This window comes from Pinus tabuliformis, chromosome 4_1 (genome assembly GCF_031772625.1).
Source record: "Pinus tabuliformis cultivar Carrire ecotype Pingquan chromosome 4_1, CPIR1, whole genome shotgun sequence".
NCBI lineage: Eukaryota > Viridiplantae > Streptophyta > Pinopsida > Pinales > Pinaceae > Pinus > Pinus tabuliformis.
The window spans coordinates 387,391,372-387,416,395 of NC_142303.1; the positions used below are offsets into that span (position 1 = coordinate 387,391,372).

The 25,024-nt window shown below is 40.0% G+C and overlaps 1 pseudogene; it reads right to left on the minus strand.

Moving 5' to 3' along the window:
• Positions 1-11,310: 11,310 nt before the first annotated feature.
• The window catches only part of LOC149175915 (copalyl diphosphate synthase 2-like), a 30,151-nt pseudogene continuing 16,437 nt past the window's right edge, over positions 11,311-25,024 (minus strand).

The following is a 25,024-nucleotide window of genomic DNA, read 5'->3' on the forward strand; positions in this document are numbered from 1 at the left end:
ACTTTTTTAAATGATTGGAGCTTTGTAACTACTTGGTAAAATATTCCTACAATGAATAAGAACCTACAATATATCATTATGACTCTAAGCCTGCTTAGCATTTGTTTTTGATATTTTATTAATGAATTTCTTGTAGCTTATTGCCATGTCTTCTTTACTTGCCTCATGCGCTTTTGGTTATAGTTGTTGGCATTTATTTTACTGTAATTCACTTTTCTATATCATGTTTGATGAGTTTTTATATGCATCACTATAGGATTAAAACCATTGAAGTCTCAAGACCTAATAAACTACATATATAAAACACATGAACACTGTTTGTCGACAATGAAAGATTATGGTTTGAAATCTGATAAGCATTAGAGTCCCATAGTCCAATGACAAGTTATAATCCTTAGTGATTGGTTCTTTCTAGAGTTAGTTGTTAGCATAGGTTAGAATAGGCTATAACACTGCATTTCCTACTCTTGCATCTCCAAGTCTTACGATCTGAGATTCAATAATTAAACGTTTGAATTAGAATACATATAATTCCACCAACATAGGTCATGTTAGTATTTATACACTAACCAAGAGTTTGCATGTGTAAGTCTTTAATAATGACATAGATAACATTATAGAGGGCTTATAATTTCTTAAAACTTAAAATGAGTTTTTGGTGTTGCTCCGCTGCCAATGAGCACCCATAGCCCCAACAAAGGGACTCAATAAATCACAAGCATTTCTTTTCTACCAGCGAGAAACCATATCCCCGAAGAAGTTACTTTCCTTACCTCTCTGTGTAGGAAACCTTTCTCATGCCTGTACCATTTTTTCTTTACATGTAATTTTGCAAAATTGGGAATTATGTGCTTGGGTGATGAGAGATCCTGATTTATTTTGTAACTAGAGAGTTCGTTCCTTGTTTTACAGAAATTAAATATTTTATGACTTAGGTTTTCCCTCTTGCCATATTTCCATATCACATGTCCAACTCACAAGTGGACATTACAATGCACAAATTTCGACATTCAAGAATAGAATGGAAATAGAGTTTTGGTTATAGAAGTAGGTCCTATGAACTTATTAGAGTTCCCCACAAGTATCAACTCATATTTTCTCGGTTAAAAGGTTAGGCTCATGGAAAATATTCATCGATGTAGTTTAATACCAAGGTATACAAATGATTTCCTCTTGGGGTGACCATCACAAAGACACACAACCAATTATTGGGATTTCATCAATTTGGGAAAACCGGATTGAGAAAGCTCTTTCAAGTTTTGATTATGTACAATATTGAAAGAGAAAAATTAGTGCAAAGAAACAATGCTAATTGGAAAGTAGATGATTAGTGCAACATAAACATAAGCTAAATGTAATTAAAATGAAATGCAATGCCGGAAAACAATGTTAAATGAAAAGGTAAATGAAAAATTCAATGAAGCTAACTACATACAAGGAAAAATTAGAGCTACATGTGAAGGAAAACAAAATGCAAGGAATAAAAACCAACTACAGAAGAAAACTACCATGCATAATTATTCTAGTAAGAAAGAAAAACAAAGCTAATCCTAAATCTAACTCAAGAGGGGATCAATATCACGTGAAGTCAAACTTCTAGTGGAGCCACTTGAGTTGTTCCCAACTTGTAGACATATAAATATAAGTGATTAGCAATAGTATGGAGCAATGTGAAAAAGTAAAGATATTTACCTGCGTAACATGCACAAGAACAAAAAGGTCTTTCCTACTGGAAAAACTGTTTTCCAAAAAGGACTCTTCCAAATGAATTAGAATTCTATCTTTATTAAAAAAAATGATTAACTCAAAAACCTCTCAAATAAGTGAATTCATTCAATAAAACAATGCTATGAAGAGAATATTGTGAGAAATCCATAACATGATCTAGTTCAAGGATCTTATCAAAATCGTGAGATATTGAAATAACCATAAACCATAGCTGAAGTGCCTCATTCTCTTGATAAGTCTCTAAACCTTTAGATGCTAAACAATTAAATTTCAGGGGCTTGGTCAGTTCAAAAAATGTATGTGGACAACCATCATCAGATGTATCTGCAATATCATTGTTAACAAGATGGCATCTATTAGAGCCACTGGCTTGATTGGATGTTTTGATTTTGTCTAATTGATCATTTAAAACAAAATATTCTTTGAGGATCATTGTAATAGAACTTGGTTGTTTTTCTATGTAAATAAATAAAAATAATAACAAGGTCACAATACACGTATTCCAAGTTGAATGTTGGGAAAAACATAGTGATGGGGTGTTACACAGTAATTTGTCACTGCCTTCACTCCAGTCCTTCTATTGTGTCATGTGTCCATGTCAAACATGCTCATATTGAACAAATGCTCCCTTGTGCTACCAAATGACCCATTTTTCCTAAGTTATCTGCCTCATCAAATTGTGGACTTAATATGCGCACTGAAGGGCACTCATAAACAGTCTAGATGCACTACCAGCACGGAAGTACATCTGATTCCCGTGATGGTCCGATTTTATGCTCCAGCGTGAGGTTACTTATTATCTTTAGCGATGATATGACTAGTTACATTGCTCACTAGCAATGTCAGCGCTAAATCTCAGTTGTTCACCCATGATGATCCAGATTGGGTGAATTTGTTCCAACAGTCGACCATCTCGATGACTCCAGACCTGGTTGTTGGCATAGTTTGTGTCGCCTTTCCTTTCTCTGGCATGGCAGTTCCATCAATTGTGCTACCTTCCTTGGGGATAAGCTCACTCTTCCACCTTTCATAGAGACTCCTTCTCCTATTTAAACTCTCACCATTGCTATGCATTGCTAGTTTTTGGATAGTTCGCTAGTTGGTAAATTCTTGGATTGAGTAGTGCTATTAGTGTAGCTGGTGTGAGTGTGACAAGTGTGGTATTGTTGATAGTTTGTGGAAGGTTGTGAAGTGCCCTTAACATTGTGTAAAACTTATGAGTGAGAGAGAATCTTGTATGTTTGGAGATCCATCTTCAAAGAGTGAATGCTTGAGGAACATGCTGGCTGGATCCCTCTGAGAAGGCTTGCGACGTCAAGACTTTGGTTGAAGCTTGCTCTTATTTCATTATTAATACAATCAATGATGTTTACCTATGTCTTGTATGTAATTTACTTGATAGCTCATGACTTCTTGACTTTGTGAGCAAATAGATCATTGTTGTTTTCCAATTACATGCTTTGTTGTATTTCCTTTGCATTGTTTCAGGTTGATCACTCATTAGAAGAAGGAAGTGGAAGCTGGAGCAGTGAAACGAAACTCCATTGACCACCGGTTGAGGTAGGCCTCCAACTATGACTGTTTAAGGAAAGTTATTGTTGATCTATCCTTGTTTGTGACTAGACCCACTCTAGGGCTAGAGGGGCTGCCTTTGTCCGCAGAGGGAACACTTTCCTGCATCACAAATTGGCGACTCCACTGGGGCGTTTGTCCTATGTTCTTCCCTTATTTGCTCTTGTTTTGATTTTTGATTTGGTCTCTTTTGAAGTTTGGGGGTTAGTTATCAGTCTTTTGAGTTTCCTGGCTTGATCTGGGAAGTACCTCTATTTGATTGAAGGATTGACTGTTTTTGATTTGGGAGTTTTTGTTCACCTGTCATTATTTTGAACATCATCACAGATTAAAATTTAACAGTCGCGCTGTCATTGCGCTCACCCTTTTGTAATATCCTGTGCATCGTCCATCGTGGAAAAGTCGTGCACTTCCACGCTGACATCGCTCTGTTGCTGCGGTTAGTTCTTTATTAGCGCTAGTTGCTTGTGTATTACCCACGCTGATTGCTATAGAATTGATTTTCTCAATTCTGCCTCCTGAGTCCATCAGTCCTGCTGGTCCCTTGCTTTTCTCGCTTGCTTAGTAGCTTGTTTTTCACTGTTTATGGTTAAGGCACTCTCTCGTTGGCTTTGTTGAATGAATCTTGTTTTTTTGCCTGTGTGACCTAGTTCATTATTTCAAGTTTCTTGAATCAGTTGGCTTGGTTGCTGGTTTTCTCAAGGTTCGTTTGCAGCTTTTTGTTAGTTTGATTGATCCTTCCCCATTGCTCGTTTTTGGTTGATTGTTTAGTGACTGTTATTGAACCAGTTTTTGTTATTGATTCAATTTCTTTTCACTGCCGAACATAGATCACAATTGTTTGGATCAACCGGTTTTTTCCACACTTGCTTCTTGCTTATTTGTTTCTTCTAGATTTAAAGAAATCAAAATCAAAAGGATTGCATTCATTTAGTTTACGAAAGTGAAAGAGAATTTGCATTTCAAGTTTTCATATTGGAAAGCGAATGATAAAATATCTCATTAGTAGTATCTGTGCACTTTAGGAATTGATGTTTGTATGCATTGAGTGACTACCTTTGTTGTCTTGGTTTTCTTGGTTTAGGAATGATCTCTCTACCCTCTCGTAGGTAGGTGTTCATTAAAGAAAAAGGATATTTTTTCTCATTCTAGCTGCATCCTAGGATTTTTTGTATACATACGGTAAGGCCTTAAAACTAAAACATAATTCAAGATCAACTCTAAAATGAACTGAATAAACCTAACAATGCATTGGAACATAACGCACACTATTTAGAGGTCTAAGCTAGAGACATGCTCTGGCGTTATTAAACCTAGGCACTATTGTTCTCACTCAAGGTTGGGTGATTCCTCCTTTTGTGACTCAATAATGGTCTAGTACGGAATTGTGCTCCCATGTACCGTCGAGTATATTCTGGGAGACCCCACTAGGTTATCATCATTTATCCTTAGGAAGCCGTGTCTTCCGCCTTGCAAACCATAACGCACCGAACATAGCATTCAGGAAGATTGACTGCCGTACGGAAAGTCCTTGGTTTTCATACGACTGCCAAGGTGTATATGTAGTTTTACGGGTTGTTTGGTAAACCTTTTGCCTAGTTCTCTAGAGTAGTCACTTTCGTTCCTTTTCAAACTCCGTAAAATAAAAGGCCCATCTAAGCACTTGGCCTTTCAGGCTCATTAAACCTCGAAAGAGATAGAGTCACCTTTTCATCCTTTTATTGACTCTTAAAACATGAAAAGGTCAAGTTTTTTTCCTGTGTCATAAAATTTACTGCCCACAAAATATTCTTTGTAATAATTAGAATTCTTCTTTACAGTTCGATTGTTTTTCAGGCTCGTTCCCGATGGCAACATTCCCCAAGTCTACTAGCCAAGGTCTTTCCCCAGATGGGAATCCTAGTCTGTTTCCACCTTTTCGAAATGTCAGTGCTCCATATATGGCAACACTGTCCTTGCCTGGGTTAGCCATCGGTTTACCTGTTTGGTTGTTTTCAACCTCGATGGTCCCGAGTGTCATGACTCCTATTCCACTGTCTCCTTCGTCCAAACCACGACACGATGATTCCAAGGTTGAGCCTACGCCTTCTTCCCCTATTTCTTCCTCCTCCTCTCCTCCTTCGCTTGGTGAAAGTTTCACATCTAGTAACCAGGAGACTAAGAAGAAGAAGAAGAAGATGAAGACGAAGAAGAAGTCCGATAAACGCGAGGCCACCTGTGCATCTATTTCTCTGAGTACATCTCAGGGCGGACCACCTTCTACTCCTCTACGGAAGGTTAAGTTTCCTTGTAAATTGTGCAAGGGTGATCATCTTCTTCGTGACTGTCTTGGTATTCCTAGGATCTTAGATGTATGGTCTTGCGATCCTGCTCATCCCTCATCGTCCTCTGAATCTCATGACGATGCTACCCTATCAACTGGCAGTGGTAAGAAGAAAGGGAAGATTTGATTCCCCTGTAGGCTATGTGAAGGCCACCATCCCCTTCACCTTTGTCCACTTATGGATAAAGCTTCCACCGTTTTGGAAAGTCTTACAACTTCTTCCCCCCAACTTCCCATTGGTTATCAGAGGCTCTCTTCAGACCCTCTCCCCATTGGCAAAGAGATTGAATTAGATTCTTTTCTTGTCCATCCTCCTCTTTCCGAGCCTGGCTGTGCTAAGCCTGGTCCAGACCAACCATTGGTTGGAGAGAGTGTCGACTTGGGTTCACCACCTATTGATCACTCTGTTTCGAAAGAGCATCATGCTCATGTTCTCCTCGTCTCATCAGATTCTCTAGAGTCCGAAAATGACCCTCCTATCCCCGCTGATCACGAGAGTCCTTCTTCGGTTCCTGTAGAGTAGGGGGGCAATCATACGATTCCCCCACCAAGTAGTTTGGTCGTTTCCTTCGACTGGAGTCATTTGACTGCATTCCGTCTTCCATCTTATGTGCCTTTCCAGATTACAGTACATGCCTATGATAAGGCAGTACCTGGCACTATCTTGGATGAGGGTGCATCTGTCAGTCTTATGCCTTCCACTACTTGGCAAGCTTTGGGCTCCCCACAGCTTGTGCCAGTCACACAGAATCTGTTGGCGTTTGACGAAGGAACCAATCAACCTTTAGGGATCCTCCCGAAGCTTCCTGTTACTTTGGGGGGTGTTAGCTTTGCTACATAATTCGGTATTTGATGGGTCAAAGATAGCTTGGCTGTGTTGTTTGTGCTAAAGAAAGCTTGCAGCAGTATTTTCCTCCTTCCTTGTTCATTTTCCTTTTGTTCTTTTGACTCCCGCTGTCCCTGTTTTCCTTCAAAATCTTTGTAAACCTATATTCCCTTTGGGTCCCTGGGCGCAAAGTTTAAACCCACATAACTGCACGCCTTCGCAAAAAAGCGCTATAATCCCTTTTCCCTCAATCGCTATCGCAAATCGCCCATATAACCCTCCGCCTTAATCCCCACCGTCGATCGCACATCACCTGATCTAATGGTCTCCGTTTCTTTTCCCGCTCCTTAACCCGTTATCTCTTTCCACTGTCCGATCATCCCTGCCGGGTGATCTGACGTTATTCGCTTCCCCCGCTGCCAAAACTTGCATGCGCATTAACGCACAGGGAAAGTGGTTTCCCGCTCGTCACATCCGCCACGTGTCGTGCGTTCAATGGTATCGCGCGGATCTGTATGAATACCACCCACCTCCAATAAGCAGTGCGATAGATATCGCTTACCGTCCATCGTACCGTCCCCATGCATTATCTCCTATGCTACTTTCACCTCCCGATCACCATCGGATCTCCTCGACCACGATCCGACGACCCTCGTTAGTCCCTATCTCGCGTCTCCTGATAGCCATTGCAAAACGATCCCCGCTGTTGATCCACGTGATCCAACAACTGAGCTTTGTCTTCGTCATAGCCATGCTTCCACCATGTTTCCCGTGTCCATAGCCTGTCTAGTGTACCTGAAGGAGGAAGGAGGCCAGCATCCAGTACCTGGCGCATTAAATCCTCACCAATTGCATTTAACAAGAAAGCATGGCCGAGAAGAAAAAGGATAGCCTCGAGCAGATCTAAACATTTATCAGTTATGGAGCTTCTTTCAATCAACACTCCACCTGCTCAGAGAAGGACTGCTGGACAGCAAAAAAGGTCATTTTGTTCATTAAAGCCCAACAGATCGTAGCAAAGCCTCCATCAGAGAATTAAGGTGGTTGGTGGTCCATTATGACACCTCCACGTATAGCACAGCAACAGAGCTTTGTAAACAAACTCTATATATACCAAGAACTCAGATGTAATCAGGGTTGATGGTTGTTGTTTTGATGTAAGGTTCAACTTCTGGAGACTGTAACTACTGTGATACCTGCAACGTCTGGTCTTCATTTTTAGCTAATACAAGCTTCTTTTGCTGTTAATTTCTCACTTTCCATTTCTACTTTGTTCTAGGCTGTGCCTGTTATGTATTTTTCATGTGCTCTTGATGTTTAGCATTAGAGGGGCTGTCATCCCACCTTGTGTTAGAATCTAGTATGTATCATTGAATGTGCTATGCAAGTTTCTATTTGCTTAGTGCTAGAGAGCTGTAATCCTGTCTGTGCATTAGGAAATAGATTTGCAGACCTCTTTACTGGTTGCAGCCGGCCATCACATGGTCTTGTGAAACTGCTGGTGTGGTCAGTATTCTCCATGTTCATCTAATCCTCAAACTGTGAGTAATTGGTGGTCTAAAGCCTTGTAGTCTGGGGGTGTTCACCCATGTCTGGGGTTAAGCATAGTAGAAGTGGTTATCTGGCTTGAATATGCATCATTCCTTCCATTCATCCACCTATTTCCAACATTTTTTGTTGAGTTTGTAATGTTCCCGAGAATCTATGAGATACAACCTAGGAGAGTTTCTTGGGGTGATAACATTAATTGGCGCCATTGCCAGGGAGAGGATATTGAAGCTCAGCTTCCTTGGGAGAACGACATAGTTCCAGATTTTGATGATAGACAAGGTCTGGGCACATTTCTGGTTGTAATAATCTATTTGGTGACTCCACTGGAGGAAGACCAACCTTTGGCGACTCCACGTTGCAGTTTTGGCTCAGTTTGTGAGGCGTACTCAAAGAAATCCTCAGAAATCACCAGCTGTTCCAGTGCCTGACCCTGAGAAGATCGTTAAGTAGAAGAAAATTTTGCAGAAAGGAGCATCAGGATCAGGTAAGCCTTAAAAGTCCCATGTATCTCTACTAGTGAGGAAGTCACTTTCAGAGATTCATAAAGCTCCTTAGTCATTCATTTCCCTTTCGGATCTCAGTCCAAACAAGCATCCATTTTGTCCATCATATTCCTCTGTCTCTGTCATCCTTTTCATTGATCTATACCACTCAGCCTACCAGTATCCTTTCATACCCCAGCCATGGCAGGTCAGCAAGCTCTTACAAAGATAGAAAGAATTGTAGCTGCTAGCTATGGACCGTTGGTCTTGCCTGTTCCTTTGAATGCTATGCCTGCAGGATATTATCAGGAATATATGCCTAAGTTTACTGGTACAAAAGGAGTATCAGCTGAAGAGCACCTCGAATCCTTTTATTGTTATGCTGATAACCTAGATATTAATGAAGAGGATGTGTGGATGAGGGTTTTTGTCCAAAGCTTAGAGGGAGAAGCTAGAAGATGGTTCAGAGAATTGCCCCCTAGGTCTATTGTAGACATTGAGGCCCTAGATGATGTGTTCCTAAAGCACTGGGGGGATAATAAAGATCTACTCTTTTATTATACTGAATTTAGGAACTTGCAGAGGGAGAATGGTGAGTTGTTGTCTAATTTCAACATTAGATTCAACCATATGTACAAGAGAATACCATATGAAGTGAAACCCACCCATACTTCTGCTATGTTTACTTATGCTAGTGCCTTCGATTCTCAGTTCTACCTGCTATTAAAGAAAGAAGATGTACTTCTTTGGTGGATATGAAAAATGCAGCCTTTGAAGTAGAAGCAAACATCATTGCTACAGAAAGACTCGAAGGTGATGCTGAAAGAAGAAGACAAGGGGATGAGTCCTCATCATCCTCAGATCCTGAGATCGATAAAATTTCCAGGATGATAGAGTTTTTAGCCTCTGAAGTTTCCAAATTAAAAGCTGAGCAGTATTCTGAGGAAGCAGGAGCTCCTAATACCTTAACTCTCTCAATTTCAAATCCATATAAAGGAGCCAAGGAACAGTTGCAGATTTTGTAGAGAAGTAAAGCTACAAACGAAGACAAAAGGGTGAAAACCCTTCTTCAAACTATAGTCATGGAGGAAGAGAAATATGAAGAAGAGGAGGAGGTCCATGGTTTGGAAGATAAGGGTAGTTCCCCCTTCTTAACCAGAGCTGCTTATGAAGAAGCATTATCCAGAGGCACTGCTTGTCAGTTTGTTGTACCTGCAGAACAACAAGCTTATCAATAGTAGCAGCCAGCAGCAGGTCCCACCATCCTCGAATAATCTGAGCCCAAAGCCAGCTCAACTTCTAATGACTATGCAAATATGCAAGTTGAAGAACCTGCTATTATCCCCAACCCAGTGATAAAAAGGGGTGAAATCAGCGCCCCATCATCTTATTTTTCTTTGTTTGCTCAAGTGACAATCCCTCACAGTTGCCCACTAGGCACTGAGGTAGACCATAACTCAATGCCCAAGGCTGATACTGATCACCTCAGTCTTGATTTTCTGATGCCTGCCCAAGTGGCCTCCACACAGCTTGAAAGGGCAGCTTGTCTGATGACAGAGGAAGAGGATGCACAGTTTTGGGACTCCTCCTTGGATGTGGACTGTTCTGAAAAAGATGTAGGAGCAGATGTTGTCTTTGTGTCCCCCGCACAAGAATACATTGGTTCACCATTCATATTAGTTGTGCAGGCCACAAATGACATAGAGAAGTACACAACAACCGTGGTTATTCAGCAGGTGTACAAAAGCTCCCATGAAGAACATCCAAGGAGGAGAGTATACAGAAAGGGGAAAAAATATAGATCATCTCTACCTGATAAGGTCAAATGCCCCAAACTGTTTGAGGTGGATGATCAAATAAATCCAATTTTTCAACTCTTTGATGAAGGGGCCGAGAGGAGGAGAAACAGTTTTGATGACCCATTAGTTGGTTAGTTTTTGAATATTTATGTTGTTTAAGGTCCTCCGGCCTTAATGATTGTAAGCATTTTTCTTTTACAGGTTTTAGTGTAGACTTAATTTGACTCCATGCCCAATGGAATACTAGGCAATGTTTTTAAGCTTGTTTTGTATGTAGGCATTAGTTTGCAGTTCTTGAGACATCACAGGGAGGATCTCATCCCCAGAAGGAGCCAGTGTTAGCTCTGCTACATAATTCGGTATTTGATGGGTCAAAGACAGCTTGGCCGTGTTGTTTGTGCTTAAAGAAAGCTTGCAGCAGTCTTTTCCTCCTTCCTCTTTCATTTTCCTTATTCTCTCTTGACTCTCGCTGTCCCTGTTTTCCTTCAAAATCCTTTGTAAACCTATATTCCCTTCGGGTCCCTGGGCACAAAGTTTAAACCCACATAACTAAGTGCCTTCACAAAAAAGCGCTATAAGCCCTTTTCCCTCAATCGCTATCGCAAATCGCCCATATAACCCTCCGCCTTAATCCCCTCCGTCGATCGCACATCACCTGATCTAACGGCCTCCGTTGATTTTCCCGCTCATTAACCCGTTATCTCTTTCCATCGTTCGATCATCCCTGCTGGGTGATCCGACGTTATTCGCTTCCCCCGCTGCCGAAACCTGCACGCGCATTAACGCGCGGGGAAAGTGGTTTCCCGCCCGTCACATCCGCCATGTGTCGTGCGTTCAATGGTATCACGCGGCTCTGTACGAGTACCACACACCTCCGATAAGCGGTGCGGGGAATACTGCTTACCGCCGTCCCGCCCATCCCCGCGCATTATCTCCCGCGTACTTTCACCTCCCGATCACCGTCGGATCTGCCTAACCGTGATCCGACGGCCCTCATTTGTCCCGATCTCACGTCTCCCGATAGCCACTTCAAAATGATCCTCGCCATCGATCCATGCGATCCAATGGCTGAGCTTTGTCCCCATCATAGCCATGCTTCCACCATGTCCCCCGTGTCCATATCCTGTCCAGTGTACCCGAAGGAGGAAGGAGGCCAGAATCCAGTACATGGCATATTAAATCCTTAGCAACTACATTTAACAAGAAAGCATGGCCAAGAAGGAAAAGACCAGCCTCGAGCAGATCAACGCATTTATCAGTTATGGAGTTCCATCCATACATGAAATCCACCTGCCCAAGAAGGACTACCGAACAACAGAAAAGGTGAATTTGTTCATTAAAGCAATCAGATTCTATCAGAGACCCGTATTAGACAGCTAATACAGTTGGTGGTCCATTATGACCCCTCCCCGTATAGGATAACAGAGCATTTTTTGTAATCAACCTCTATATATATCCAGAATACAGATTGGATTAAGGTTGATGGTTGTTATTTTGATGTCAGGTTCAACTTCTGGAGACTGTAACTACTGTGATACCTGTAGCATCTGGTCTTCATTTTCAACTAATACAAGCTTCTTTTGCTGTTAATTGCTCACTTTCCATTTCTACTTTGTTCTAGGTTGTGCCTATTATGTATTTTTCATGTGCTCTTGATGTTTAGCATTAGAGGGGCTGTCATCCCACCTCTGTGTTAGAATCTAGTATGTATCATTGAATGTGCTATGCAGGTTTCTATTTGCTTAGTACCAGAGAGCTGTCATCCTATATGTGCATTAGGAAATAGTTTTGTAGACCTCTTTACTAGTTGTAGCCGGCCATCACATGGTCTTGTGCATCTGCTGGTGTGGTCGGTATTCTCCATGTTCATCTAATCCTCAAACTGTGAGTAATTGGTGGTCTAAAGCCTTGTAGTCTGGAGGTGTTCACCCATGTCTGGGGTTAAACATAGTAGAAGTGGTTATCTGGCTTGAATATGCATCATTCCTTCCATTCATCCACATATTTCCAACATTTTTTGTTGAGTTTGTAATGTTCCCGAGAATCTCTGAGATACAACCTAGGAGAGTTTCTTGGGGTGATAGCAGGGGATAAAACCGTCTATATAGACATCATGGTTGTCCAAGGTGCTTTAGATTTCAGTCTTCTCCTTGGCCATGACTATGTTTATGCCATGGGGGCCCTCATCTCTTCACTTTTTCGTGTGGGTTTCTTTCCACACGATGGAAGAATGGTGACCATAGATCAATTATCGTTCTTTAGTCCCCCGGTGCCTCCTATGCAGCCGTCGTCCCCTATCGGTTCTTGCTCGCAAACAGTGCCTTCCTTGCCATGTCAATTATGTGGCCACTCGTTCTATCTCTGCCTCTGCTGATGATCTCGTACATCATGTACTGGGGGCTTTGGAACCTGATCTGTCATTAATGCCTCATGACATGTATTCCTCCTAGAGTGCATTTCTTCCATCCCGTGAAGACCTCTTGGGAGCCATGTTCTTGTATGGCCCATGAGCAGGTGTCACGAGGATAGTTTGTTCCTGTGTCAACCTCGTTAGAAAATGAAACAAGGATCCTGGAGCATAGTTCCTTGTCTTGTGTCAACCGCGTTTAAAAATGAAACAAGGAGTCTTGAGGAAAGTTCTTGATCTTATGTCAACCTCGTTAAAAAATGAAACAAGGGTTATGAGGATAGTTTTTTTACCGTGTCAAACTCGTTAAAAAATGAAACAACTCCCTTTCCAAATTGAGTCTTTGGTTAAGATCTCGTAATATCCAATTCGATTCTTTCCAAGATCTTGAAAGTGAACCTTCATTCCATCCACCTCGTTGAATGCAATGAAGCTTGGGGGGCATGTACCTCGATTTGCGTCATTATGCTGGGGGCATGCGAACTTATAACAAGCATAGTTTTTCGTTTCAAGTTTGTGTAAACATGAAACCAAATCCAAACAGAGTTCTCGATGGTTCAAGCTTGTGTAAAAATGAACCCATACCTGATTTACACCTCGTGATTGTCGTTTTTATTCACTAAATTCTGCTAGATGAGCCTTGGTTGTTTGTTGGGTCCCTATAATACTAGTGATTACCCCATTACTATTGTAGTTGTACCCCTTATTAATATTTTTGTGCCCCTATTATCCCCATATTGTTAGTACTGTGCCCCATAGAATCCCTCTATTGTTATTTTTGTGGCTTTATATTATTATTGTTAGGTCGGCTGGGTTATAGTGTGACTCCTTATACTCCTATATATAGAAAGGAGGTTTTGTCATTTGAATCATCGAAGAATTGTTCATTTATGTAATGTAAAGGAGGTTGCCTCTCGAAGAGGCTGAATTCTAAGGCGTTGATCTATCTTTTCTATCTTTTTCTTGAGCTGGTTTCATAACATTTGGTATCAGAGCTTTGGATTCTAGGGTTTCACTACTCCAAACAGGTCATCATGGAATTTTCGCTAGAAATTTTTTTCTACGTGGTTTCAGAAGCTAAAAAAAAAACCCATTTGAGAAGATGTTGCGCTGAATCTTGGGTCTGAATTTCAGATCTTTTCGCGCTATATTTTCGGAGATATGATCTGAGGAAGTTGGTCTTTTTGCAGACTCCTGAATTACATTCTAGACAGGTGACCTGGGGAAAATTGTCATAACTTTCTCTCTGAGCTTTGGATTGAAATTTCGTAAGAAGATACAGAAAGAGGATGGACTATAGTTTCTTATATATATTTTTCAGAGCCAAAGGTCAAAACAAGGACACGTGGCACGTTGTACAAGTTCGCTCTACTAAACTAGTCTATAATCAGGTCACTGTGGGAGATTTGACATAACTCTTCCTTGGAGAATCCAATTGGGATCAGACTGGTGGCATTGGAAAGAGGACACAGAGGGCTACTACAGGTCATAATTTCAGAACTAGATGATCAGAAATTACAAAGATACATTAGAGGCAATATCGAGCTCCTACAAAGTGAAAAAAGGTGTGTAGATTTTTTTTAAATTTTTGCTTAAGCTTGGTTTGAAAAATTATTTTGAAGGAATTCAAAGGGCATAGTAGAGCATTGTTATTGGTAACTGATGCCTAGAGGAAAGAAAATGCAAACACCTAGTAAGAAACCTGAAAGCAGTAGCATGACTCATGAAGAAGAGGAAGAAATGCTACATGATATATCAAAATTACAAGACCAAGTGCAACAAATGTCAGTCTCACAAAAGCTAACAAAAGCTAAGATAAATGGCATGGAATCTAAGATAAAGGGCGTGGAAGCTAAGATGAATGGAATGGAAGCTAAGATGGACGATTGGAAGACAGATTTGAAGATAGATATGGAAGAATTGAAGATAATATGAATAAGTTGCTACAAGAAATGGTCACTAATGGTGAGAGGGTAGTAAAGGAAAATCATGATGAGAACAAAAGAAATGTTAATCATGATTCCATAGACCCTAATGTTGAATCAAAGACCCACCATATTCCAAAAATCGATATGAGAAAGTTTGATGGCAAGGATCACGCAACATGGATATTACAGATGGAGCAATTTTTTGATCTCAATAATGTGCAAAACACACAAAAGGTACGTATTGAAACTTTATATTTGGAACCAAATCAGTTTGTATGGTATCAATGGCTTTGCTCTCGTAAACAAATTATCACTTGGGAAATTTTTACGGAAGAATTGACAGCACATTATGAGGATACAAAAAGCAACACTTTTTTTAGCCAATTGATAAGTCTCAAACAAAAGGGTTCAATAATGGAGCACATTGAGGAGTTCCAAAAATTGAACATAAGGGTAAAAAATATTCCAAAGGAGCATAAGATTGATGTGTTCATAGGTACTTTAAAGGATAATATCCAACATGATGTTCGCCTTTGGGAACCTGATTCATTAGAGAAGGCATTCAGGTTAGCAAGAAAAATGGAAAGCAAAATTATGGCAACCAAGAAGCACACCACTCACAACTATAAAGATGGAAGTGTTGTTGCCCCTAGTCTTCCACAACCTATAAGGTTGACACCACAACAATTGGAAGAAAAAAGAGAAAAAGGGCTTTGTTATAGTTGTGATAGCAAATACACTAAAGGTCATAAGTGTGCTGAGAAGAAATTATTCTACATAGATTGTGAAGAGGAAGAAGAAAATGAGCAAGAAAGGTCAAAAGAAGAGGATATACTCCAGGAACAAAGCCTAGATAAAGAAGAAATGAATCTGACCATATCTTGTAATGCATTGGCGGGAATTACCACTCCTCAAACCATCAAGATAGAAGGACAAATCAAGAAGAAAAAGGTAATAGTGTTGATTGATTCAGGAAGTACCCACAATTTTATTCATTGTAAGGTAGCAAAAGAATTGAATTGCTTCTTATATCCAGCACCAGAGTGTCAAGTGATGGTTGTAAATGGAGGAACAATAATTTGCTCGGGAAAGTGCCATAATATCAAGCTATCCATGGGAAAATATGTATTGACTAGCCCAATGCTTTCCATTCCAATGGGAGGTGCTGATGTTGTACTAGGAGTCCAATGGCTACAATCCTTGGGTACAATAGCTTTTAATTTTCAAGAACTTTTCATGAAATTTTCTATGCAAGGAAAGGACGTTGAGTTAAGGAGTATTGAAGGGAAACCGGGAAAGATAATCAGCTCTAACGGTATGACAAAGCTTCTAAAAAAGGAACAAAGAGGTGTAATTGTACAATTATGTTTGCTAGATGTTTCCACATTGGAATCATCTATTTCTCCAGATCTCCAGAAAGTCTTGGACAATCATTCCAAGGTATTTGAGACTCCCAAAGGTCTCCCACCTATTCGTGATCATGATCATGCTATTCATCTGATTATCCTCCAAACATCAGGCCGTACAGATATCCCTATGCCCAAAAGAGTGAAATTGAACGTATGGTTGCAGAAATGCTAGAGGCTGGTATAATTCAACCGAGTCAAAGTTCTTTCTCTGCTCCAGTAGTATTGGTGCACAAGAAGGATGGATCATGGCACATGTGTCTAGATTATAGGGAGCTCAACAAGCTTACTATTAAAGATAAGTTTCCCATTCCTATCATTGATGAATTACTGGATGAATTGCATGGATAAATTTACTTCACCAAGTTGGATCTTCGTTCAAGATATCATCAAATCAGAATGAAGACTGAACACATTCCGAAAATAGCATTTAGAACTCATGAGGGTCATTATGAATTTTTGGTCATGCCTTTTGGCCTTACCAATGCACCTTCAACATTTCAAGGTTTGATGAATTCAATTTTCAAACCATTCCTTAGAAAATTTGTGTTAGTATTTTTTGATGATATACTAATCTACACCAAGTCTTAGAAGGATCATGTTTAACATGTTGAGAGGGTGCTACAACTATTGGAGGAGAAACAATTATATGCAAAAAGATCCAAATATTTCTTTGGAGTACAAGAGGTGGAATATCTGGGTCATATTGTATCTCATGAAGGAGTTAAGGTAGACCCTAGCAAAATTAAATCCATTAAGGAATGGAAAATTCCCACATCCATAAAGCATCTGCGAGGATTTCTCGGGTTGACAGGGTATTATCGCAAGTTTGTTAAGAATTATGGGAGAATAGCAGCACCCCTAACAACATTATTGAAGAAAGATGCATTTTCATGGACTCCAGAAGCAACAAAGGCATTCTAACATCTTAAAGAGGCAATGTGCCAAGCACCGGTCTTAGCTACACCGGACTTCACAAAAACCTTTATTGTGGAGTGTGATGCTTCAGGAAATGGAATTGGTGCTGTTTTAATGCAAGATGAAAGACCCATTGCTTTTGAAAGTCGTCCAATCAAGGGAAAGTTTTTACACAAAGCTATTTATGAGAATGAAATGTTGGCAATACTCCATGCACTTAAGAAATGGTGACCCTACCTAATGGGAAGACACTTCAAGGTAAAAACAGATCATGATAGCCTTAAATACCTTTTAGAACAAAGATTATCCTATGAAGAGCAACAAAAGTGTGTCACAAAGATGTTGGGTTATGACTTTGAAATCATCTACAAAAAAGGAAGCAAAATGTGGTGGCAGATGCACTCTCAAGAAAGGAGGAGGATGTGGAAGCATTGTTGTGCGCCATTTCTATTATCCAACCAAATTGGATAAACAAAGCAAGGGAGGAATGGAAGAATGACGAAGAAGTGTGGGCACTTATTCGAAAGTTACAACAAGATTCCAGTATGTCTGATACATTTAGTTGGAAAAATGATTCGTTATGGTACAAAGATTGCTTATACCTCTGTAAGAATTCCCAGCTAAAACAAAAGATTCTTATGGAATTGCACTCTTCTCCCTTAGGAGGGCACTCAGGATTTTTAAAAACTTACCACAGGGTTAAGAAGGAATTTTTTTGGGATGGCCTTAAATCAGATATTCAAAATTTTGTGGTAGAATGTTTGGTTTTCCAACAAAATAAAGTTGAAACAATTAAGACACAGGGTCTATTACAACCTTTATCCATTCCAAGCCAACGTTGGGGGGAGATTTCAATGGATTTTATCACAGGTTTACCCAAGTCTGAGGGAAAGAGTGTCATCATGGTGGTAGTTGATAGACTTACCAAGTATGCACACTTTTGTGCATTATCACGTCCATTTAAAGCCAGTACAGTTTCTACTGCATTTATGGAAACAATTCAAAAGCTACATGGAAACCCAAAGATTATTGTAAGTGACAGAGATCCCATTTTCACTAGAAATTTTTGGACAGAATCATTTTCTTGTCTTGGTACTCAGTTAGCTCAAAGCTCATCTTATCATCATCAATCTGATGGGCAAACTAAGATAGTAAACAAATGTTTGGAAGGATATCTTCGTTTCTTTGTATCTGATAAACAGACACAATGGGTTAAATGGTTGCCTATGGCTGAATGGTGGTATAACACTCCCTTCCATACAGCAACAAAAATGACCCCATTTATGGCACTTTATGGGTATTAGCCACCATCCATCACATCATATTTAAGAGAAAATTCTAAGGTTCAAGCAGTGCAACATCACATCGAACATCAACAGCAAGTCCTCCAACTCTTAAAGGATAACCTCGTGTTGGCACAAAATAGGATGAAACAACAGGCAGATCAACATCGTAGCGAAAGAAGTTTTGATGTAGGTGATTGGGTATTCCTACGACTACAACCATATAAGCAAATTTCCCTCAAGCAAGCGAAGAAGGATAATAAATTATCACCAAAGTATTATGGTCCATACAAGGTGTTGCAAAAGATTGGTACTATGGCATACAAATTGGAGCTTCCTGCAGCTTCTCGATTGCACCCAGTTTTCCATGTTTCATGTTTAAAGAAGGTTATAGGAAATAAGCTCCTAGTTCAAACAATATTGCCAGAACTTGATGAGGAAGGAAAAATTATATTGGAATCGGAAGAAGTCACAAAAACAAGAACTCGACAGCTACGAAATCGATCAATTTCAGAGTATCTTATCAAGTGGAAGAACTTATCCACTGAAGATTCCACATGGGAGGATGAGAATTTTATACAGAAGCATCCAGAACTTCTCAAGCGTTGAGGACAACACTTTTTTGAAGGAGAGGGGCATGTTGGGTCCCTATAATACTAGTGATTACCCCATTACTATTGTAGTTGTACCCCTTATTAATATTGTCGTGCCCCTATTATCCCCATATTGTTATTACTGTGCCCCATAGAATCCCTTTATTGTTATTTTTGTGGCTTTATATTATTATTATTAGGTCGGCTGGGTTATATTGTGACTCCTTATACTCCTATATATAGAAATGAGGTTTTGTCATTTGAATCATCGAAGAATTGTTCATTTATGTAATGTAAAGGAGGTTGCCCCCTCGAAGAGGCTGAATTCTAAGGCATTGATCTATCTTTTCTATCTTTTTCTTGAGCTGGTTTCATAACATTGTTTCATTCCATCGCCACCATCTCTTTGGATGATCATGTGCTTTCACTTGATTGTTTATCCTTTCCTGAGGAACCGCAGCGATGAGTGGTTTTATTAGCCAGCCTCTTGACCATTACATGTTTTGAGCAGTTCCACCATTGCTGGAACCAGTTGCTACCCTTTATACCACTCGTTCCTCTAGGACGAGTCACCTTTAAGCCATTTTCTGACTCGTAAAATATGAAAAGACTGCCGAGTATTTTTTCCCTTTTTGACTCGTTAACGAGAATAAAAATGGAGGTCTGCTTTTAGCTCTTTTCTGACTGTTTAAAGACGAAAATATTACTGAGTTTTCCCTTTTAACTCGTTAAATGGAATAAGAGGTAGTATGCTTTAAGCTCTTTTCTGACCGTATAAATGCGAAAATATTGTCGGGCTTTTGTCATTTCAAGCTCGTTATTGGTTACGAAACGACGTGACGTTGATCACTTTTCTACTTTTTCGGGTCGAAGTCACTAATCACAAAAAGTACTCCTTGATCGTAATGGCCAAGTGGTTCTTTCGAGTATCGTTTTATACTTTTTCGAGCTCGAGAGACACAAATCTACGAAAAAGGACCCCCTTGGAGTTTTCTTTTCCGTGTCTTTTTCAAACTCCCTAAACATGAAAAAGACTCTGAGTTTTACCTATGTCGGACTCGTTAAACTTTGACGACATTGGACTCGTCACCATGATGAGACTCGAGCTTCTCCTCCCTAGGGCTCGTTAAACTATTACTAGGTTGGATTCGACCAATGGTCGAACTTATATTACAAACATATGCTATCCCCTTCAAGCTTATTTTCAAAAATAATTTTGGCACTCGCCAGCAATGGTGGGGGAAAATTTGGAAATCATCATTGGCAGCTAGTCACTCTTGAACATCAACACTTTTTGCCTCTTATCGGGTTGGGACATCCATACATCGTCATTTGGCCTTTCGTGGGTTTGGGTTGCCATTTAGCTTCATTCCATTCGATTCATGCCATCTCCATTGTGCCTCTGATCCCTTGGTACCTGAATGCTGCCACCCTCCGGAGTCGTGTCGCCAACATGTTCAAGATTATAATCCTTCTGCAGTTTACACCCTTGCCTCCTCCTTTGATACTCTGTTTCGCCATCTACCACTTGTTCCTTATCTTGTATCGTTGATGGGGGAAACATTATGGCCCTCCTGCGATGGATCATCTCCTATCGACATTAGCTCATTATCCAGGAGATTGATCTAGAGATCCCCTTCGGTACCTTAGAGCTTGCACGCCTCAATGGCAAGTTCTTCGCACCTGATGGTCGACTTTCATCATTGGTCGTCGATTGAGTGGTTCCACGAGTGTTCGACTTTAGCTCCTTCTTCACACTTCATGGATTGTGCTAGACAGTACCTTGAGAACCATTGGCATTATTGGTGGTTTCTCTCATGCTTGTTAATGGTTTTACTCATTGACCAGTAATCAAGCGACTTTCTATCATGCTCAACCTCAGCACATCTTTTCGCATGCTAGAATTTTTACTATGATTGGTTGGGTTCAAGACCCCGAACTCAGATTACACATGTTTGGGCTCCGTGGATTGGTTCGTGATTACATGACTCATTGATGGATGGCTGTGACCATACTTGAGTCTTCATGGATGGCTGCAACCATACCTTTATCACTATCATGGTCTTATTAGCTAGATGGCTGCATCCATTCCACAGACCTAGCTCGTATGTCTTTTAGATGGCTGCGCCCATGCCTAGATTACATGTACCTCATTATCAGAGATATCAGTTGTACTTGTGTGCAGGTTCTTCCAGATGGTGTTCCAGCTCAGTTAGTTTCGTAAATCATTTCACCCCTCCCACTTTCTCAGGCTTCATACTTTAGGGGGCATCTGTTACATAGTAATTTGTCACTGCCTTCACTCCAGTCCTTCTACTGTGTCATGTGTCCAAGTCAAACATGCTCATATTGAACAAATGCTCCCTTGTGCTGCCAAATGACCCATTTTTCCTAAGTTATCTACCTCATCGCGACTGTGGACTTAATATGCGTGCTGAATGGTGCTCATAAACAGTCCAGATGCACTGCCAGCGTAGAAGTACATCTGATTCCCGCGATGGTCCGATTTTATGCTCCAGCGCGAGGTTACTTATTATATTTAGCGGTTATCTGACTAGTTACATTGCTCACTAGCGATGTCAGTGCTAAAGCTCAGTTGTTCACCCACGATGATCTAGATTGGGCGAATTTGTTCCAACAGTCGGCCATCTGGATGACTCCAGACCTGGTTGTTGGCATAGTTTATATCGCCTTTCCTTTCTCTGGCATGGCAATTCCATCAATTGTGCTACCTTCCTTGGGGATAAGATCACTCTTCCACCTTTCATGGAGACTCCTTCTCCTATTTAAACTCTCACCATTGCTATGCATTGCTAGTTTTTGGATAGTTTTTTGATAGTTGGCTAGTTGGTAAATTCTTGGATTGAGTAGTGTTGTTAGTGTAGCTGGTGTGAGTGTGACAAGTGTGGGATTGTTGATAGTTTGTGGAAGGTTGTGAAGTGCCCTTAACATTGTGTAAAACTTATGAGTGAGAGAGAATATTGTATGTTGGGAGATCCATCTTCAAAGAGTGAATGCTTGAGGAACATGTTGGCTGGATCCCTCTGAGAAGGCATGCGACGTCAAGACTTTGGTTGTAAGCTTGCTCTTATTTCATTATTAATACAATCAATGATGTTTTCCTATGTCTTATATGTAATTTACTTGATAGCTCATGACTTATTGACTTTGTGAGTAAATAGATCATTATTGTTTTCTGGTTACGTGCTTTTTTGTATTTCCTTTGCATTGTTTCAAGTTGATCACTTAGTAGAAGAAGGAAGTGGAACCTGGAGCAGCGCAATGGAACTCCATCGACCACCGGTTGAGGTAGGCCTCCAACTATGATTGTTTAAGGAAAGCTATTGTTGATCTGTCCTTGTTTGTGACTAGACCCATTCTAGGGCTAGAGGGGTTGCCTCTGTCCGCAGAGAGAACACTTTCCTACATCACATGGGGTATCACTGGTGATTAATTAATGGATATGGAAATTAGCAAAGGCTTGTAAGGAAAATTGAAGGAAAAATAAATGAAAATGAAGAAAATAGAGGACTCAATGATAAAAAGGCTTATGAGGATTATTTCACAACTTTTGTTAGTTAAGTTTTGGAGCTTTCTCTTTATTCTCTCTCTCTCTCTCTCTCTCTCTCTCTCTCTCATACTCTTGAAAACTTAGAGTTTTCTTGGAGCATTCGTGGAGCATTGTGGCATACCTTGGATTTGGAGAAAGAAGGAAAAGGGAAATTAGGAAAGCATAAGGGGACAATGGGATTAACCACTATAGTTGGATTTTTTTGCAGGTATTGAGTTGCATGTATGATTTCCTTGCTAGTTTTGGCATGCATGGTGTATGTATGTGGTTATTTGGTTACAATTTGTCATTGGCTTGGAGGATTTTTTGGAGTGACAATGGTTTTAGCCTCGCCTTATCATTTCCTGGATAGCTATGGTGTTGTGGGTGTTTCTACTTGTTTGTTTTTTGATTGGTGCTTGTAATTCCTTATGGTTGTGGGTTAGAACAAACACTCTAGAGCCATGGAACAACTTGGGTTGAGTTACTATTCCTGGACCCTAAGTTGGAAATATGATTTTGAGCCCTTGGTGTGTTGAGTTACTAGTCCTGAAGTCGGGTTGGAAAAACAATATAGAGCCTTAGAAGGTTGTGGGTTGAGTTACTAGTTCTTGGAGCTCTAGACAACTTGGGTAGAGATCAATCTGGTTGGTGTTGGTGATGACCGACTGTGAGGTGGAATCACTGGTTGAGGTGGTTTGGCCTTTGGAAGACCTAGTTTGGTTTTGCTTGTTTTAATCCACGAGATCCCACATTCATGCTTGGAATATGGTGCGGGAGTAATTGGATGAAGGAGAGATTTGGTTCATCCTAATCTGTGGTCGGGTGGTACCTGGAAGACCTAGAATTGGTTGGTATTTTCCGATGTTAATAAGATCTATTCTCCCATTATGATTCATGTATAATTATTGGAAATGTGTTGATGATATTATGGCTGAGTTGCCATGGTTTATATGCTAGTTATTTTCTAGTTATATGGTTTTCATATGATGTGTATCTTCTATGGATCTTGTCATTAAATGTTTAATTATTGATGTGTGATTAATGTATGAAATAATAAGTGATGTTGTAGTTATGTGGAGAGGGAATAGGGCCTTCTTTGTGGTTCTTAGATGAATCTCAGGCTTTTATGATCATATATACATTTATGACCTGTAGCGTACTTGTTTTCTATATGTTTGGTGAAATTCCTATCATGTTATAATCAATCTAGGTCAATTTCTTCCTTCAAACTTGTATTTATAACATTTTTTTCATGCCATTACTGATTCTGAGAAGTTACAAGAAGTTCTGGGCAATGGTGTGGAGGTTGACCTAGAATCTAGGATCAGATATTGGGACCACATGCTCCTAACTGAGAAATTTGGGTTACAACCACATAGATGCAGGATTATGCATACGGTTGGAGGTTCCCAATTGCATGGATCCCATGCTATGGAGTGGGTGGGAACCCATGTTAGAGAAAAGGGTGTCCAACTCATGTTTTGACCACCTGGGGTGGTTACTCAACCTTTGAGTGACATGTAGCCCTTGTAGAATGTCATGAGATGATAGTTTCTCTTCCGTGGTTAGCCCCACTTCCTTAATGGAACCTAGGAGGTCAGGTCATTGCATAGTAGCTTCTCCTCTCATGTTTACCCTGACAAGCTAATGAAACTGGGTAAATTTTGGAGGGGTGGTTACAATCATAAAAGGAGATGAATCAACTAGAGGGATTTCATGAATGGCATAAGTGGTGGAATTATCTCCTTCCCATGTTGAGGGTTGCAAACTGAAAAAAAGAAGAGTAATAGTTTGAATTCTTTCCTTTTCCATATGTAAGACCTTACTACCTTATATCTAATTGCAATCCAATTCAATAGAATGAAAACCTAGAGTATCTGAAATGATTTCTTATGTACCATGTTGATCAAACAAATTAGGATACAAGGACTAATGAGCTAAGGATGAAATATAATGGAAAGAATCTCATGAAGCAACCTCAATCCCCATGGGAAACTCTACTATAATAAGGTCTAATTTCAATCCAAGATATTGCATGTTTAATTCTTTCTAAGGAATCAACAGATCAACTTTTATTTTATTCTCTATGGAATCATTTTAACATTCATTTTTATCCAAGAGAGTGTCTTGGTCATTGCAAGGAGGTAAAGGTAAGAGGATATCATGAGGAGATTTAGAGATAGTTTCTAATGGAGGATTAACACCATCATTTTGAATCTCATGAGAATGATAGGGAAGACATGGTTTACTGATTTCAATTTTATCTTGTCCCACTTTTGAGGAATATATCACAATTTTTGAAAAAAAAAAATAAATTGTTCCTCTTCGTTTAAAATTTCTTCATTACCTTGGTCATTGATAACAAATATTTCTTTATTGCAGAAGAACTTGTTTCATTAGATGATGAAGATGGAGGGGGAAAAGAAAATTTAAAGGTTAAAACTTGCCCATCTGAGGCCTTAGATTCCCCTTGAATCACATGTGAAAAAGAGAGAAAAGCTGGAATGAAAAAGTAGGTATAATTTGTTGCTCATCAATAATTTATGGATCATTAGAGTCATCTGGTAATTGATTGTCCATATTTATTTCAGATTTAAATGGATAGATGTAGCTGGAAATGTTTCACATCAGGATTTGACGCGACCTTTAAATGTA